This window comes from Zootermopsis nevadensis, unplaced genomic scaffold (assembly GCF_977971745.1).
Source record: "Zootermopsis nevadensis isolate Lab colony 2312 unplaced genomic scaffold, Znev_1.0 Znev_ptg000061l, whole genome shotgun sequence".
Classification (NCBI taxonomy): domain Eukaryota; kingdom Metazoa; phylum Arthropoda; class Insecta; order Blattodea; family Termopsidae; genus Zootermopsis; species Zootermopsis nevadensis.
In genome coordinates, this window is record NW_028259192.1 from 24,282,810 (window position 1) to 24,301,621 (window position 18,812).

General features: G+C 37.4%; 1 long non-coding RNA gene across 1 annotated transcript; it reads right to left on the bottom strand.

Annotated features, from left to right (window-relative positions):
- Nucleotides 1-336: 336 nt before the first annotated feature.
- On the bottom strand, nt 337-18,810 carry LOC147871267 (uncharacterized). The gene is made up of 16 exons (XR_015532522.1): nt 18,802-18,810; nt 18,698-18,752; nt 18,541-18,616; nt 6,500-6,549; nt 6,361-6,415; nt 6,203-6,279; nt 4,965-5,014; nt 4,826-4,880; nt 4,653-4,744; nt 3,407-3,456; nt 3,268-3,322; nt 3,110-3,186; nt 1,872-1,921; nt 1,733-1,787; nt 1,575-1,651; nt 337-387 (listed from the first exon to the last, which is right to left on the bottom strand). It is a non-coding gene; the product is annotated as an uncharacterized LOC147871267 (long non-coding RNA).
- Between the last annotated feature and the right edge of the window lie 2 nt (nt 18,811-18,812).

Below are 18,812 nucleotides of genomic sequence, written 5' to 3' on the forward strand. Positions count from 1 at the left end.
ACGAAAATAGAAAAGATGACAAGGAATCAAGAAAACTCACCAATTCAAATGACACCAATTAACTATGCCCCCTAGGTACGGCTGTGGCAATGGTCGTATTCAGGTTCTTGAAAATCCCTGAAAAAGATAAATGAGATCCACTTAACAACAACAACATAATTGCAGTATTCATAATAATAAATTGAAGTGAGATCTCACCTATTAAGATAGGATGATGTATCTGCGACCCCGCGTTTTGGCTGTGTTGGAAATCCTGAAAAAAATAAACGAGGTCGAATTAACAACAACAACAACATAATTGCAGTTTTCATAATAATAATTTGAAGTAAAAGCTCACCTATTAAGATGATGTATCTGCGACCCAGCGTTTCGGCGGTGTTGGAAATCCTGAAAAACAAAAACAAAATATTAATGTGCTCCAGCCAACATCATTGTAGCTTTAATAATAATTTCAAGCACAATCTGCCAAATAAGGAAAGACTAAATCAAAGGTATAGAGTTAAGTACTGCTACCACCTACACAACAGGGCCTTGTCGTTCGACAAGCAAAAGTAGACAATTCATACCAGTAGTAAAGACCTAAAACAAGATACAAAGTTTTCCTACTACCAGCAAGTATGCGTCAAGTGAAATCGAGAGATGCCCAAAACTCAAGAAAAGTGCTGGTCAGGTTTATCCAAGTCCTGAAAAACTAAGACGCAAGTTACTGTTAACACACAGGTGGACCTCGATTTGCGCGGATTCAGAACAACGCCAATTTTGAAACCAAAAAGTCAAAAAAATATATTTTACTATTATTTACAACATTTTACAATGTTTCTCGTACCGATTCTTATACTAAATCGTAATTCTTACATCGCTCATTTCGAATGAAAATTATAAATACAGTCCTCTCTACAATTACGTATGTCTCGTTAACGCGAATTTGCTCCAATGACATCGATGAATCGGAAAAAACATTCGTGAAATGGAAACTTTTGCATATGCGAGTTTGCTCATATGCAATTTCATTCCAGGCCCTTTAAACTATCAAAGGACTAATTTAATCTCTGCGGAGGAACCGCGGTTATTTTTACCACGCGATTTTCAACTGGCCGGCTTCTCAAATGAATGCAACTATCGCATAACAGCAGAGATGACTGTACACATCAATTGCATTAAAGACCCGCAGTCCATCGCGGACCAACGAACTGCCGATTGTAAGCGTGTAAAATATATTTCTTAAATTCCCTTCATTTTATTAAATTATTTCAGACCGTTACCGCAATGCCATTGTATTACTCATCAACGTTTCCGTGCTGGGAACCCACGTCATTGACTTCCCATTCATTTACATATTAAAGAGTTTCAATTTACTCCGACTCTGATTACGACATTCTGTAAAGCAACGCATCAAGGCGAAAATCGAGGCCTACACGCAATAGCATTCTAATCTTCATAAAAATTTAACGTACTAACTGACAAATGTGAAAAAACTGAAGGAAGCTATAAACCTACGTGCCGTTAGCACATATGCATCAAAGGGCTTAGACGCACCAAAATAGAAAAGATGACAAGGAATCAAGAAAACTCACCAATTCAAATGACACCAATTAACTCTGCCCCCTAGGTACGGCTGTGGCAATGGTCGTATTCAGGTTGTTGAAAATCCCTGAAAAAGATAAATGAGATCCACTTAACAACAACAACATAATTGCAGTATTCATAATAATAAATTGAAGTGAGATCTCACCTATTAAGATAAGATGATGTATCTGCGACCCCGCGTTTTGGCTCTGTTGGAAATCCTGAAAAAAATACACGAGGTCGAATTAACAACAACAACAACATAATTGCAGTTTTCATAATAATAATTTGAAGTAAAAGCTCACCTATTAAGATGATGTATCTGCGACCCAGCGTTTCGGCGCTGTTGGAAATCCTGAAAAACAAAAACAAAATATTAATGTGCTCCAGCCAACATCATTGTAGCTTTAATAATAATTTCAAGCACAATCTGCCAAATAAGGAAAGACTAAAGCAAAGGTATAGAGTTAAGTACTGCTACCACCTACACAACAGGGCCTTGTCGTTCGACAAGCAAAAGTAGACAATTCATACCAGTAGTAAAGACCTACAACAAGATACAAAGTTTTCCTACTACCAGCAAGTATGCGTCAACTGAAATCGAGAGATGCCCAAAACTCAAGAAAAGTGCTGGTCAGGTTTATCCAAGTCCTGAAAAACTAAGACGCAAGTTACTGTTAACACACAGGTGGACCTCGATTTGCGCGGATTCAGAACAACGCCAATTTTGAAACCAAAAAGTCAAAAAAATATATTTTACTATTATTCACAACATTTTACAATGTTTCTCGTACCGATTCTTATACTAAATCGTAATTCTTACATCGCTCATTTCGAATGAAAATTATAAATACAGTCCTCTCTACAATTACGTATGTCTCGTTAACGCGAATTTGCTCCAATGACATCGATGAATCGGAAAAAACATTCGTGAAATGGAAACTTTTGCATATGCGAGTTTGCTCATATGCAATTTCATTCCAGGCCCTTTAAACTATCAAAGGACTAATTTAATCTCTGCGGAGGAACCGAGGTTATTTTTACCACGCGATTTTCAACTGGCCGGCTTCTCAAATGAATGCAACTATCGCATAACAGCAGAGATGACTGTACACATCAATTGCATTAAACACCCGCAGTCCATCGCGGACCAACGAACTGCCGATTGTAAGCGTGTAAAATATATTTCTTAAATTCCCTTCATTTTATTAAATTATTTCAGACCGTTACCGCAATGCCATTGTATTACTCATCAACGTTTCCGTACTGGGAACCCACGTCATTGACTTCCCATTCATTTACATAATAAAAGTGTTTCAATTTACTCCGACTCTGATTACGACATTCCGTAAAGCAACGCATCAAGGCGAAAATCGAGGCCTACACGCAATAGCATTCCAGTCTTCATAAAAATTTAACGTACTAACTGACAAATGTGAAAAAACTGAAGGAAGCTATAAACCTACGTGCCGTTAGCACATATACATCAAAGGGCTTAGACGCACCAAAATAGAAAAGATGACAAGGAATCAAGAAAACTCACCAATTCAAATGACACCAATTAACTCTGCCCCCTAGGTACGGCTGTGGCAATGGTCGTATTCAGGTTCTTGAAAATCCCTGAAAAAGATAAATGAGATCCACTTAACAACAACAACATAATTGCAGTATTCATAATAATAAATTTAAGTGAGATCTCACCTATTAAGATAAGATGATGTATCTGCGACCCCGCGTTTTGGCTCTGTTGGAAATCCTGAAAAAAATAAACGAGGTCGAATTAACAACAACAACAACATAATTGCAGTTTTCATAATAATAATTTGAAGTAAAAGCTCACCTATTAAGATGATGTATCTGCGACCCAGCGTTTCGGCGCTGTTGGAAATCCTGAAAAACAAAAACAAAATATTAATGTGCTCCAGCCAACATCATTGTAGCTTTAATAATAATTTCAAGCACAATCTGCCAAATAAGGAAAGACTAAAGCAAAGGTATAGAGTTAAGTACTGCTACCACCTACACAACAGGGCCTTGTCGTTCGACAAGCAAAAGTAGACAATTCATACCAGTAGTAAAGACCTACAACAAGATACAAAGTTTTCCTACTACCAGCAAGTATGCGTCAACTGAAATCGAGAGATGCCCAAAACTCAAGAAAACTGCTGGTCAGGTTTATCCAAGTCCTGAAAAACTAAGACGCAAGTTACTGTTAACACACAGGTGGACCTCGATTTGCGCGGATTCAGAACAACGCCAGTTTTGAAACCAAAAAGTCAAAAAGTGAAAAAAATATATTTTACTATTATTCACAACATTTTACAATGTTTCTCGTACCGATTCTTATACTAAATCGTAATTCTTACATCGCTCATTTCGAATGAAAATTATAAATACAGTCCTCTCTACAATTACGTATGTCTCGTTAACGCGAATTTGCTCCAATGACATCGATGAATCGGAAAAAACATTCGTGAAATGGAAACTTTTGCATATGCGAGTTTGCTCATATGCAATTTCATTCCAGGCCCTTTAAACTATCAAAGGACTAATTTAATCTCTGCGGAGGAACCGAGGTTATTTTTACCACGCGATTTTCAACTGGCCGGCTTCTCAAATGAATGCAACTATCGCATAACAGCAGAGATGACTGTACACATCAATTGCATTAAAGACCCGCAGTCAATCGCGGACCAACGAACTGCCGATTGTAAGCGTGTAAAATATATTTCTTAAATTCCCTTCATTTTATTAAATTATTTCAGACCGTTACCGCAATGCCATTGTATTACTCATCAACGTTTCCGTGCTGGGAACCCACGTCATTGACTTCCCATTCATTTACATAATAAAAGACTTTCAATTTACTCCGACTCTGATTACGACATTCCGTAAAGCAACGCATCAAGGCGAAAATCGAGGCCTACACGCAATAGCATTCTAATCTTCATAAAAATTTAACGTACTAACTGACAAATGTGAAAAAACTGAAGGAAGCTATAAACCTACGTGCCGTTAGCACATATGCATCAAAGGGCTTAGACGCACCAAAATAGAAAAGATGACAAGGAATCAAGAAAACTCACCAATTCAAATGACACCAATTCAAATGACACCAATTAACTCTGCCCCCTAGGTACGGCTGTGGCAATGGTCGTATTCAGGTTCTTGAAAATCCCTGAAAAAGATAAATGAGATCCACTTAACAACAACAACATAATTGCAGTATTCATAATAATAAACTGAAGTGAGATCTCACCTATTAAGATAAGATGATGTATCTGCGACCCCGCGTTTTGGCTGTGTTGGAAATCCTGAAAAAAATAAACGAGGTCGAATTAACAACAACAACAACATAATTGCAGTTTTCATAATAATAATTTGAAGTAAAAGCTCACCTATTAAGATCATGTATCTGGGACCCAGCGTTTCGGCGCTGTTGGAAATCCTGAAAAACAAAAACAAAATATTAATGTGCTCCAGCTAACATCATTGTAGCTTTAATAATAATTTCAAGCACAATCTGCCAAATAAGGAAAGACTAAAGCAAAGGTATAGAGTTAAGTAATGCTACCACCTACACAACAGGGCCTTGTCGTTCGACAAGCAAAAGTAGACAATTCATACCAGTAGTAAAGACCTACAACAAGATACAAAGTTTTCCTACTACCAGCAAGTATGCGTCAACTGAAATCGAGAGATGCCCAAAACTCAGGAAAAGTGCTGGTCAGGTTTATCCAAGTCCTGAAAAACTAAGACGCAAGTTACTGTTAACACACAGGTGGACCTCGATTTGCGCGGATTCAGAACAACGCCAATTTTGAAACCAAAAAGTCAAAAAAATATATTTTACTATTATTTACAACATTTTACAATGTTTCTCGTACCGATTCTTATACTAAATCGTAATTCTTACATCGCTCATTTCGAATGAAAATTATAAATACAGTCCTCTCTACAATTACGTATGTCTCGTTAACGCGAATTTGCTCCAATGACATCGATGAATCGGAAAAAACATTCGTGAAATGGAAACTTTTGCATATGCGAGTTTGCTCATATGCAATTTCATTCCAGGCCCTTTAAACTATCAAAGGACTAATTTAATCTCTGCGGAGGAACCGAGGTTATTTTTACCACGCGATTTTCAACTGGCCGGCTTCTCAAATGAATGCAACTATCGCATAACAGCAGAGATGACTGTACACATCAATTGCATTAAAGACCCGCAGTCAATCGCGGACCAACGAACTGCCGATTGTAAGCGTGTAAAATATATTTCTTAAATTCCCTTCATTTTATTAAATTATTTCAGACCGTTACCGCAATGCCATTGTATTACTCATCAACGTTTCCGTGCTGGGAACCCACGTCATTGACTTCCCATTCATTTACATAATAAAAGACTTTCAATTTACTCCGACTCTGATTACGACATTCCGTAAAGCAACGCATCAAGGCGAAAATCGAGGCCTACACGCAATAGCATTCTAATCTTCATAAAAATTTAACGTACTAACTGACAAATGTGAAAAAACTGAAGGAAGCTATAAACCTACGTGCCGTTAGCACATATGCATCAAAGGGCTTAGACGCACAAAAATAGAAGAGATGACAAGGAATCAAGAAAACTCACCAATTCAAATGACACCAATTAACTCTGCCCCCTAGGTACGGCTGTGGCAATGGTCGTATTCAGGTTCTTGAAAATCCCTGAAAAAGATAAATGAGATCCACTTAACAACAACAACATAATTGCAGTATTCATAATAATAAATTGAAGTGAGATCTCACCTATTAAGATAGGATGATGTATCTGCGACCCCGCGTTTTGGCTGTGTTGGAAATCCTGAAAAAAATAAACGAGGTCGAATTAACAACAACAACAACATAATTGCAGTTTTCATAATAATAATTTGAAGTAAAAGCACACCTATTAAGATGATGTATCTGCGACCCAGCGTTTCGGCGGTGTTGGAAATCCTGAAAAACAAAAACAAAATATTAATGTGCTCCAGCCAACATCATTGTAGCTTTAATAATAATTTCAAGCACAATCTGCCAAATAAGGAAAGACTAAATCAAAGGTATAGAGTTAAGTACTGCTACCACCTACACAACAGGGCCTTGTCGTTCGACAAGCAAAAGTAGACAATTCATACCAGTAGTAAAGACCTAAAACAAGATACAAAGTTTTCCTACTACCAGCAAGTATGCGTCAAGTGAAATCGAGAGATGCCCAAAACTCAAGAAAAGTGCTGGTCAGGTTTATCCAAGTCCTGAAAAACTAAGACGCAAGTTACTGTTAACACACAGGTGGACCTCGATTTGCGCGGATTCAGAACAACGCCAATTTTGAAACCAAAAAGTCAAAAAAATATATTTTACTATTATTTACAACATTTTACAATGTTTCTCGTACCGATTCTTATACTAAATCGTAATTCTTACATCGCTCATTTCGAATGAAAATTATAAATACAGTCCTCTCTACAATTACGTATGTCTCGTTAACGCGAATTTGCTCCAATGACATCGATGAATCGGAAAAAACATTCGTGAAATGGAAACTTTTGCATATGCGACTTTGCTCATAAGCAATTTCATTCCAGGCCCTTTAAACTATCAAAGGACTAATTTAATCTCTGCGGAGGAACCGAGGTTATTTTTACCACGCGATTTTCAACTGGCCGGCTTCTCAAATGAATGCAACTATCGCATAACAGCAGAGATGACTGTACACATCAATTGCATTAAAGACCCGCAGTCAATCGCGGACCAACGAACTGCCGATTGTAAGCGTGTAAAATATATTTCTTAAATTCCCTTCATTTTATTAAATTATTTCAGACCGTTACAGCAATGCCATTGTATTACTCATCAACGTTTCCGTGCTGGGAACCCACGTCATTGACTTCCCATTCATTTACATAATAAAAGAGTTTCAATTTACTCCGACTCTGATTACGACATTCCGTAAAGCAACGCATCAAGGCGAAAATCGAGGCCTACACGCAATAGCATTCTAATCTTCATAAAAATTTAACGTACTAACTGACAAATGTGAAAAAACTGAAGGAAGCTATAAACCTACGTGCCGTTAGCACATATGCATCAAAGGGCTTAGACGCACGAAAATAGAAGAGATGACAAGGAATCAAGAAAACTCACCAATTCAAATGACACCAATTAACTCTGCCCCCTAGGTACGGCTGTGGCAATGGTCGTATTCAGGTTCTTGAAAATCCCTGAAAAAGATAATGAGATCCACTTAACAACAACAACATAATTGCAGTATTCATAATAATAAATTGAAGTGAGATCTCACCTATTAAGATAAGATGATGTATCTGCGACCCCGCGTTTTGGCTGTGTTGGAAATCCTGAAAAAAATTAACGAGGTCGAATTAACAACAACAACAACATAATTGCAGTTTTCATAATAATAACTTGAAGTAAAAGCTCACCTATTAAGATGATGTATCTGCGACCCAGCGTTTTGGCGGTGTTGGAAATCCTGAAAAACAAAAACAAAATATTAATGTGCTCCAGCCAACATCATTGTAGCTTTAATAATAATTTCAAGCACAATCTGCCAAATAAAGAAAGACTAAAGCAAAGGTATAGAGTTAAGTACTGCTACCACCTACACAACAGGGCCTTGTCGTTCGACAAGCAAAAGTAGACAATTCATACCAGTAGTAAAGACCTACAACAAGATACAAAGTTTTCCTACTACCAGCAAGTATGCGTCAACTGAAATCGAGAGATGCCCAAAACTCAAGAAAAGTGCTGGTCAGGTTTATCCAAGTCCTGAAAAACTAAGACGCAAGTTACTGTTAACACACAGGTGGACCTCGATTTGCGCGGATTCAGAACAACGCCAATTTTGAAACCAAAAAGTCAAAAAAATATATTTTACTATTATTTACAACATTTTACAATGTTTCTCGTACCGATTCTTATACTAAATCGTAATTCTTACATCGCTCATTTCGAATGAAAATTATAAATACAGTCCTCTCTACAATTACGTATGTCTCGTTAACGCGAATTTGCTCCAATGACATCGATGAATCGGAAAAAACATTCGTGAAATGGAAACTTTTGCATATGCGACTTTGCTCATAAGCAATTTCATTCCAGGCCCTTTAAACTATCAAAGGACTAATTTAATCTCTGCGGAGGAACCGAGGTTATTTTTACCACGCGATTTTCAACTGGCCGGCTTCTCAAATGAATGCAACTATCGCATAACAGCAGAGATGACTGTACACATCAATTGCATTAAAGACCCGCAGTCAATCGCGGACCAACGAACTGCCGATTGTAAGCGTGTAAAATATATTTCTTAAATTCCCTTCATTTTATTAAATTATTTCAGACCGTTACAGCAATGCCATTGTATTACTCATCAACGTTTCCGTGCTGGGAACCCACGTCATTGACTTCCCATTCATTTACATAATAAAAGACTTTCAATTTACTCCGACTCTGATTACGACATTCCGTAAAGCAACGCATCAAGGCGAAAATCGAGGCCTACACGCAATAGCATTCTAATCTTCATAAAAATTTAACGTACTAACTGACAAATGTGAAAAAACTGAAGGAAGCTATAAACATACGTGCCGTTAGCACATATGCATCAATGGGCTTAGACGCACGAAAATAGAAGAGATGACAAGGAATCAAGAAAACTCACCAATTCAAATGACACCAATTAACTCTGCCCCCTAGGTACGGCTGTGGCAATGGTCGTATTCAGGTTCTTGAAAATCCCTGAAAAAGATAAATGAGATCCACTTAACAACAACAACATAATTGCAGTATTCATAATAATAAATTGAAGTGAGATCTCACCTATTAAGATAAGATGATGTATCTGCGACCCCGCGTTTTGGCTGTGTTGGAAATCCTGAAAAAAATTAACGAGGTCGAATTAACAACAACAACAACATAATTGCAGTTTTCATAATAATAACTTGAAGTAAAAGCTCACCTATTAAGATGATGTATCTGCGACCCAGCGTTTTGGCGGTGTTGGAAATCCTGAAAAACAAAAACAAAATATTAATGTGCTCCAGCCAACATCATTGTAGCTTTAATAATAATTTCAAGCACAATCTGCCAAATAAGGAAAGACTAAAGCAAAGGTATAGAGTTAAGTACTGCTACCACCTACACAACAGGGCCTTGTCGTTCGACAAGCAAAAGTAGACAATTCATACCAGTAGTAAAGACCTACAACAAGATACAAAGTTTTCCTACTACCAGCAAGTATGCGTCAACTGAAATCGAGAGATGCCCAAAACTCAAGAAAAGTGCTGGTCAGGTTTATCCAAGTCCTGAAAAACTAAGACGCAAGTTACTGTTAACACACAGGTGGACCTCGATTTGCGCGGATTCAGAACAACGCCAATTTTGAAACCAAAAAGTCAAAAAGTGAAAAAAATATATTTTACTATTATTCACAACATTTTACAATGTTTCTCGTACCGATTCTTATACTAAATCGTAATTCTTACATCGCTCATTTCGAATGAAAATTATAAATACAGTCCTCTCTACAATTACGTATGTCTCGTTAACGCGAATTTGCTCCAATGACATCGATGAATCGGAAAAAACATTCGTGAAATGGAAACTTTTTCATATGCGAGTTTGCTCATATGCAATTTCATTCCAGGCCCTTTAAACTATCAAAGGACTAATTTAATCTCTGCGGAGGAACCAGGGTTATTTTTACCACGCGATTTTCAAATGGCCGGCTTCTCAAATGAATGCAACTATCGCATAACAGCAGAGATGACTGTACACATCAATTGCATTAAAGACCCGCAGTCGATCGCGGACCAACGAACTGCCGATTGTAAGCGTGTAAAATATATTTCTTAAATTCCCTTCATTTTATTAAATTATTTCAGACCGTTACCGCAATGCCATTGTATTACTCATCAACGTTTCCGTGCTGGGAACCCACGTCATTGACTTCCCATTCATTTACATAATAAAAGAGTTTCAATTTACTCCGACTCTGATTACGACATTCCGTAAAGCAACGCATCAAGGCGAAAATCGAGGCCTACACGCAATAGCATTCTAATCTTCATAAAAATTTAATGTACTAACTGACAAATGTGAAAAAACTGAAGGAAGCTATAAACCTACGTGCCGTTAGCACATATGCATCAAAGGGCTTAGACGCACAAAAATAGAAGAGATGACAAGGAATCAAGAAAACTCACCAATTCAAATGACACCAATTAACTCTGCCCCCTAGGTACGGCTGTGGCAATGGTCGTATTCAGGTTCTTGAAAATCCCTGAAAAAGATAAATCAGATCCACTTAACAACAACAACATAATTGCAGTATTCATAATAATAAATTGAAGTGAGATCTCACCTATTAAGATAAGATGATGTATCTGCGACCCCGCGTTTTGGCTCTGTTGGAAATCCTGAAAAAAATAAACGAGGTCGAATTAACAACAACAACATAATTGCAGTTTTCATAATAATAATTTGAAGTAAAAGCTCACCTATTAAGATGATGTATCTGCGACCCAGCGTTTCGGCGCTGTTGGAAATCCTGAAAAACAAAAACAAAATATTAATGTGCTCCAGCCAACATCATTGTAGCTTTAATAATAATTTCAAGCACAATCTGCCAAATAAGGAAAGACTAAAGCAAAGGTATAGAGTTAAGTACTGCTACCACCTACACAACAGGGCCTTGTCGTTCGACAAGCAAAAGTAGACAATTCATACCAGTAGTAAAGACCTACAACAAGATACAAAGTTTTCCTACTACCAGCAAGTATGCGTCAACTGAAATCGAGAGATGCCCAAAACTCAAGAAAAGTGCTGGTCAGGTTTATCCAAGTCCTGAAAAACTAAGACGCAAGTTACTGTTAACACACAGGTGGACCTCGATTTGCGCGGATTCAGAACAACGCCAATTTTGAAACCAAAAAGTCAAAAAGTGAAAAAAATATATTTTACTATTATTCACAACATTTTACAATGTTTCTCGTACCGATTCTTATACTAAATCGTAATTCTTACATCGCTCATTTCGAATGAAAATTATAAATACAGTCCTCTCTACAATTACGTATGTCTCGTTAACGCGAATTTGCTCCAATGACATCGATGAATCGGAAAAAACATTCGTGAAATGGAAACTTTTGCATATGCGAGTTTGCTCATATGCAATTTCATTCCAGGCCCTTTAAACTATCAAAGGACTAATTTAATCTCTGCGGAGGAACCGGGGTTATTTTTACCACGCGATTTTCAACTGGCCGGCTTCTCAAATGAATGCAACTATCGCATAACAGCAGAGATGACTGTACACATCAATTGCATTAAAGACCCGCAGTCGATCGCGGACCAACGAACTGCCGATTGTAAGCGTGTAAAATATATTTCTTAAATTCCCTTCATTTTATTAAATTATTTCAGACCGTTACCGCAATGCCATTGTATTACTCATCAACGTTTCCGTGCTGGGAACCCACGTCATTGACTTCCCATTCATTTACATAATAAAATAGTTTCAATTTACTCCGACTCTGATTACGACATTCCGTAAAGCAACGCATCAAGGCGAAAATTGAGGCCTACACGCAATAGCATTCTAATCTTCATAAAAATTTAACGTACTAACTGACAAATGTGAAAAAACTGAAGGAAGCTATAAACCTACGTGCCGTTAGCACATATGCATCAAAGGGCTTAGACGCACAAAAATAGAAGAGATGACAAGGAATCAAGAAAACTCACCAATTCAAATGACACCAATTAACTCTGCCCCCTAGGTACGGCTGTGGCAATGGTCGTATTCAGGTTCTTGAAAATCCCTGAAAAAGATAAATCAGATCCACTTAACAACAACAACATAATTGCAGTATTCATAATAATAAATTGAAGTGAGATCTCACCTATTAAGATAAGATGATGTATCTGCGACCCCGCGTTTTGGCTCTGTTGGAAATCCTGAAAAAAATAAACAAGGTCGAATTAACAACAACAACAACATAATTGCAGTTTTCATAATAATAATTTGAAGTAAAAGCTCACCTATTAAGATGATGTATCTGCGACCCAGCGTTTCGGCGCTGTTGGAAATCCTGAAAAACAAAAACAAAATATTAATGTGCTCCAGCCAACATCATTGTAGCTTTAATAATAATTTCAAGCACAATCTGCCAAATAAGGAAAGACTAAAGCAAAGGTATAGAGTTAAGTACTGCTACCACCTACACAACAGGGCCTTGTCGTTCGACAAGCAAAAGTAGACAATTCATACCAGTAGTAAAGACCTACAACAAGATACAAAGTTTTCCTACTACCAGCAAGTATGCGTCAACTGAAATCGAGAGATGCCCAAAACTCAAGAAAACTGCTGGTCAGGTTTATCCAAGTCCTGAAAAACTAAGACGCAAGTTACTGTTAACACACAGGTGGACCTCGATTTGCGCGGATTCAGAACAACGCCAGTTTTGAAACCAAAAAGTCAAAAAGTGAAAAAAATATATTTTACTATTATTCACAACATTTTACAATGTTTCTCGTACCGATTCTTATACTAAATCGTAATTCTTACATCGCTCATTTCGAATGAAAATTATAAATACAGTCCTCTCTACAATTACGTATGTCTCGTTAACGCGAATTTGCTCCAATGACATCGATGAATCGGAAAAAACATTCGTGAAATGGAAACTTTTGCATATGCGAGTTTGCTCATATGCAATTTCATTCCAGGCCCTTTAAACTATCAAAGGACTAATTTAATCTCTGCGGAGGAACCGAGGTTATTTTTACCACGCGATTTTCAACTGGCCGGCTTCTCAAATGAATGCAACTATCGCATAACAGCAGAGATGACTGTACACATCAATTGCATTAAAGACCCGCAGTCAATCGCGGACCAACGAACTGCCGATTGTAAGCGTGTAAAATATATTTCTTAAATTCCCTTCATTTTATTAAATTATTTCAGACCGCTACCGCAATGCCATTGTATTACTCATCAACGTTTCCGTGCTGGGAACCCACGTCATTGACTTCCCATTCATTTACATAATAAAAGAGTTTCAATTTACTCCGACTCTGATTACGACATTCCGTAAAGCAACGCATCAAGGCGAAAATCGAGGCCTACACGCAATAGCATTCTAATCTTCATAAAAATTTAACGTACTAACTGACAAATGTGAAAAAACTGAAGGAAGCTATAAACCTACGTGCCGTTAGCACATATGCATCAAAGGGCTTAGACGCACGAAAATAGAAAAGATGACAAGGAATCAAGAAAACTCACCAATTCAAATGACACCAATTCAAATGACACCAATTAACTCTGCCCCCTAGGTACGGCTGTGGCAATGGTCGTATTCAGGTTCTTGAAAATCCCTGAAAAAGATAAATGAGATCCACTTAACAACAACAACATAATTGCAGTATTCATAATAATAAATTGAAGTGAGATCTCACCTATTAAGATAAGATGATGTATCTGCGACCCCGCGTTTTGGCTCTGTTGGAAATCCTGAAAAAAATAAACGAGGTCGAATTAACAACAACAACAACATAATTGCAGTTTTCATAATAATAATTTGAAGTAAAACCTCACCTATTAAGATGATGTATGTGCGACCCAGCGTTTCGGCGCTGTTTGAAATCCTGAAAAACAAAAACAAAATATTAATGTGCTCCAGCCAACATCATTGTAGCTTTAATAATAATTTCAAGCACAATCTGCCAAATAAGGAAAGACTAAAGCAAAGGTATAGAGTTAAGTACTGCTACCACCTACACAACAGGGCCTTGTCGTTCGACAAGCAAAAGTAGACAATTCATACCAGTAGTAAAGACCTACAACAAGATACAAAGTTTTCCTACTACCAGCAAGTATGCGTCAACTGAAATCGAGAGATGCCCAAAACTCAAGAAAAGTGCTGGTCAGGTTTATCCAAGTCCTGAAAAACTAAGACGCAAGTTACTGTTAACACACAGGTGGACCTCGATTTGTGCGGATTCAGAACAACGCCAATTTTGAAACCAAAAAGTCAAAAAGTGAAAAAAATATATTTTACTATGATTTACAACATTTTACAATGTTTCTCGTACCGATTCTTATACTAAATTGTAATTCTTACATCGCTCATTTCGAATGAAAATTATAAATACAGTCCTCTCTACAATTACGTATGTCTCGTTAACGCGAATTTGCTCCAATGACATCGATGAATCGGAAAAAACATTCGTGAAATGGAAACTTTTGCATATGCGAGTTTGCTCATATGCAATTTCATTCCAGGCCCTTTAAACTATCAAAGGACTAATTTAATCTCTGCGGAGGAACCGAGGTTATTTTTACCACGCGATTTTCAACTGGCCGGCTTCTCAAATGAATGCAACTATCGCATAACAGCAGAGATGACTGTACACATCAATTGCATTAAAGACCCGCAGTCAATCGCGGACCAACGAACTGCCGATTGTAAGCGTGTAAAATATATTTCTTAAATTCCCTTCATTTTATTAAATTATTTCAGACCGTTACCGCAATGCCATTGTATTACTCATCAACGTTTCCGTGCTGGGAACCCACGTCATTGACTTCCCATTCATTTACATAATAAAAGACTTTCAATTTACTCCGACTCTGATTACGACATTCCGTAAAGCAACGCATCAAGGCGAAAATCGAGGCCTACACGCAATAGCATTCTAATCTTCATAAAAATTTAACGTACTAACTGACAAATGTGAAAAAAATGAAGGAAGCTATAAACCTACGTGCCGTTAGCACATATGCATCAAAAAGCTTAGACGCACAAAAATAGAAGAGATGACAAGGAATCAAGAAAACTCACCAATTCAAATGACACCAATTAACTCTGCCCCCTAGGTACGGCTGTGGCAATGGTCGTATTCAGGTTCTTGAAAATCCCTGAAAAAGATAAATGAGATCCACTTAACAACAACAACATAATTGCAGTATTCATAATAATAAATTGAAGTGAGATCTCACCTATTAAGATAGGATGATGTATCTGCGACCCCGCGTTTTGGCTGTGTTGGAAATCCTGAAAAAAATAAACGAGGTCGAATTAACAACAACAACAACATAATTGCAGTTTTCATAATAATAATTTGAAGTAAAAGCTCACCTATTAAGATGATGTAACTGCGACCCAGCGTTTCGGCGGTGTTGGAAATCCTGAAAAACAAAAACAAAATATTAATGTGCTCCAGCCAACATCATTGTAGCTTTAATAATAATTTCAAGCACAATCTGCCAAATAAGGAAAGACTAAAGCAAAGGTATAGAGTTAAGTACTGCTACCACCTACACAACAGGGCCTTGTCGTTCGACAAGCAAAAGTAGACAATGCATACCAGTAGTAAAGACCTACAACAAGATACAAAGTTTTCCTACTACCAGCAAGTATGCGTCAACTGAAATCGAGAGATGCCCAAAACTCAAGAAAAGTGCTGGTCAGGTTTATCCAAGTCCTGAAAAACTAAGACCAAGTTACTGTTAACACACAGGTGGACCTCGATTTGCGCGGATTCAGAACAACGCCAATTTTGAAACCAAAAAGTCAAAAAGTGAAAAAAATATATTTTACTATTATTTACAACATTTTACAATGTTTCTCGTACCGATTCTTATACTAAATCGTAATTCTTACATCGCTCATTTCGAATGAAAATTATAAATACAGTCCTCTCTACAATTACGTATGTCTCGTTAACGCGAATTTGCTCCAATGACATCGATGAATCGGAAAAAACATTCGTGAAATGGAAACTTTTGCATATGCGAGTTTGCTCATATGCAATTTCATTCCAGGCCCTTTAAACTATCAAAGGACTAATTTAATCTCTGCGGAGGAACCGAGGTTATTTTTACCACGCGATTTTCAACTGGCCGGCTTCTCAAATGAATGCAACTATCGCATAACAGCAGAGATGACTGTACACATCAATTGCATTAAAGACCCGCAGTCAATCGCGGACCAACGAACTGCCGATTGTAAGCGTGTAAAATATATTTCTTAAATTCCCTTCATTTTATTAAATTATTTCAGACCGTTACAGCAATGCCATTGTATTACTCATCAACGTTTCCGTGCTGGGAACCCACGTCATTGACTTCCCATTCATTTACATAATAAAAGACTTTCAATTTACTCCGACTCTGATTACGACATTCCGTAAAGCAACGCATCAAGGCGAAAATCGAGGCCTACACGCAATAGCATTCTAATCTTCATAAAAATTTAACGTACTAACTGACAAATGTGAAGAAACTGAAGGAAGCTATAAACCTACGTGCCGTTAGCACATATGCATCAAAGGGCTTAGACGCACCAAAATAGAAGAGATGACAAGGAATCAAGAAAACTCACCAATTCAAATGACACCAATTAACTCTGCCCCCTAGGTACGGCTGTGGCAATGGTCGTATTCAGGTTCTTGAAAATCCCTGAAAAAGATAAAGGAGGTCCACTTAACAACAACAACATAATTGCAGTTTTCATAATAATGAATTGAAGTAAGATCTCACCTATTAAGATAAGATGATGTATCTGCGACCCCGCGTTTTGGCTGTTTTGGAAATCCTGAAAAAAATAACCGAGGTCAAATTAACAACAACAACAACATAATTGCAGTTTTCATAATAATAATTTGAAGTAAAAGATCACCTATTAAGATGATGTATCTGGGACCCAGCGTTTCGGCGGTGTTGGAAATGCTGAAAAACAAAAACAAAATATTAATGTGCTCCAGCCAACATCATTGTAGCTTTAATAATAATTTCAAGCACAATCTGCCAAATAAGGAAAGACTAAAGCAAAGGTATAGAGTTAAGTACTGCTACCACCTACACAACAAGGCCTTGTCGTTCGACAAGGAAAAGTAGACAATTCATACCAGTAGTAAAGACCTAAAACAAGATACAAAGTTTTCCTACTACCAGCAAGTATGCGTCAACTGAAATCGAGAGATGCCCAAAACTCAAGAAAAGTGCTGGTCAGGTTTATCCAAGTCCTGAAAAACTAAGACGCAAGTTACTGTTAACACACAGGTGGACCTCGATTTGCGCGGATTCAGAACAACGCCAATTTTGAAACCAAAAAGTCAAAAAGTGAAAAAAATATATTTTACTATTATTCACAACATTTTACAATGTTTCTCGTACCGATTCTTATACTAAATCGTAATTCTTACATCGCTCATTTCGAATGAAAATTATAAATACAGTCCTCTCTACAATTACGTATGTCTCGTTAACGCGAATTTGCTCCAATGACATCGATGAATCGGAAAAAACATTCGTGAAATGGAAACTTTTGCATATGCGAGTTTGCTCATATGCAATTTCATTCCAGGCCCTTTAAACTATCAAAGGACTAATTTAATCTCTGCGGAGGAACCGAGGTTATTTTTACCACGCGATTTTCAACTGGCCGGCTTCTCAAATGAATGCAACTATCGCATAACAGCAGAGATGACTGTACACATCAATTGCATTAAAGACCCGCAGTCAATCGCGGACCAACGAACTGCCGATTGTAAGCGTGTAAAATATATTTCTTAAATTCCCTTCATTTTATTAAATTATTTCAGACCGTTACCGCACTGCCATTGTATTACTCATCAACGTTTCCGTGCTGGGAACCCACGTCATTGACTTCCCATTCATTTACATAATAAAAGAGTTTCAATTTACTCCGACTCTGATTACGACATTCCGTAAAGCAACGCATCAAGGCGAAAATCGAGGCCTACACGCAATAGCATTCTAATCTTCAAAAAAATTTAACGTACTAACTGACAAATGTGAAAAAACTGAAGGAAGCTATAAACCTACGTGCCGTTAGCACATATGCATCAAAGGGCTTAGACGCACAAAAATAGAAAAGATGACAAGGAATCAAGAAAACTCACCAATTCAAATGACACCAATTAACTCTTCCCCTAGGTACGGCTGTGGCAATGGTCGTATTCAGGTTCTTGAAAATCCCTGAAAAAGATAAATCAGATCCACTTAACAACAACAACATAATTGCAGTATTCATAATAATAAATGGAAGTGAGATCTCACCTATTAAGATAAGATGATGTATCTGCGACCCCGCGTTTTGGCTGTGTTGGAAATCCTGAAAAAAATAAACGAGGTCGAATTAACAACAACAACAACATAATTGCAGTTTTCATAA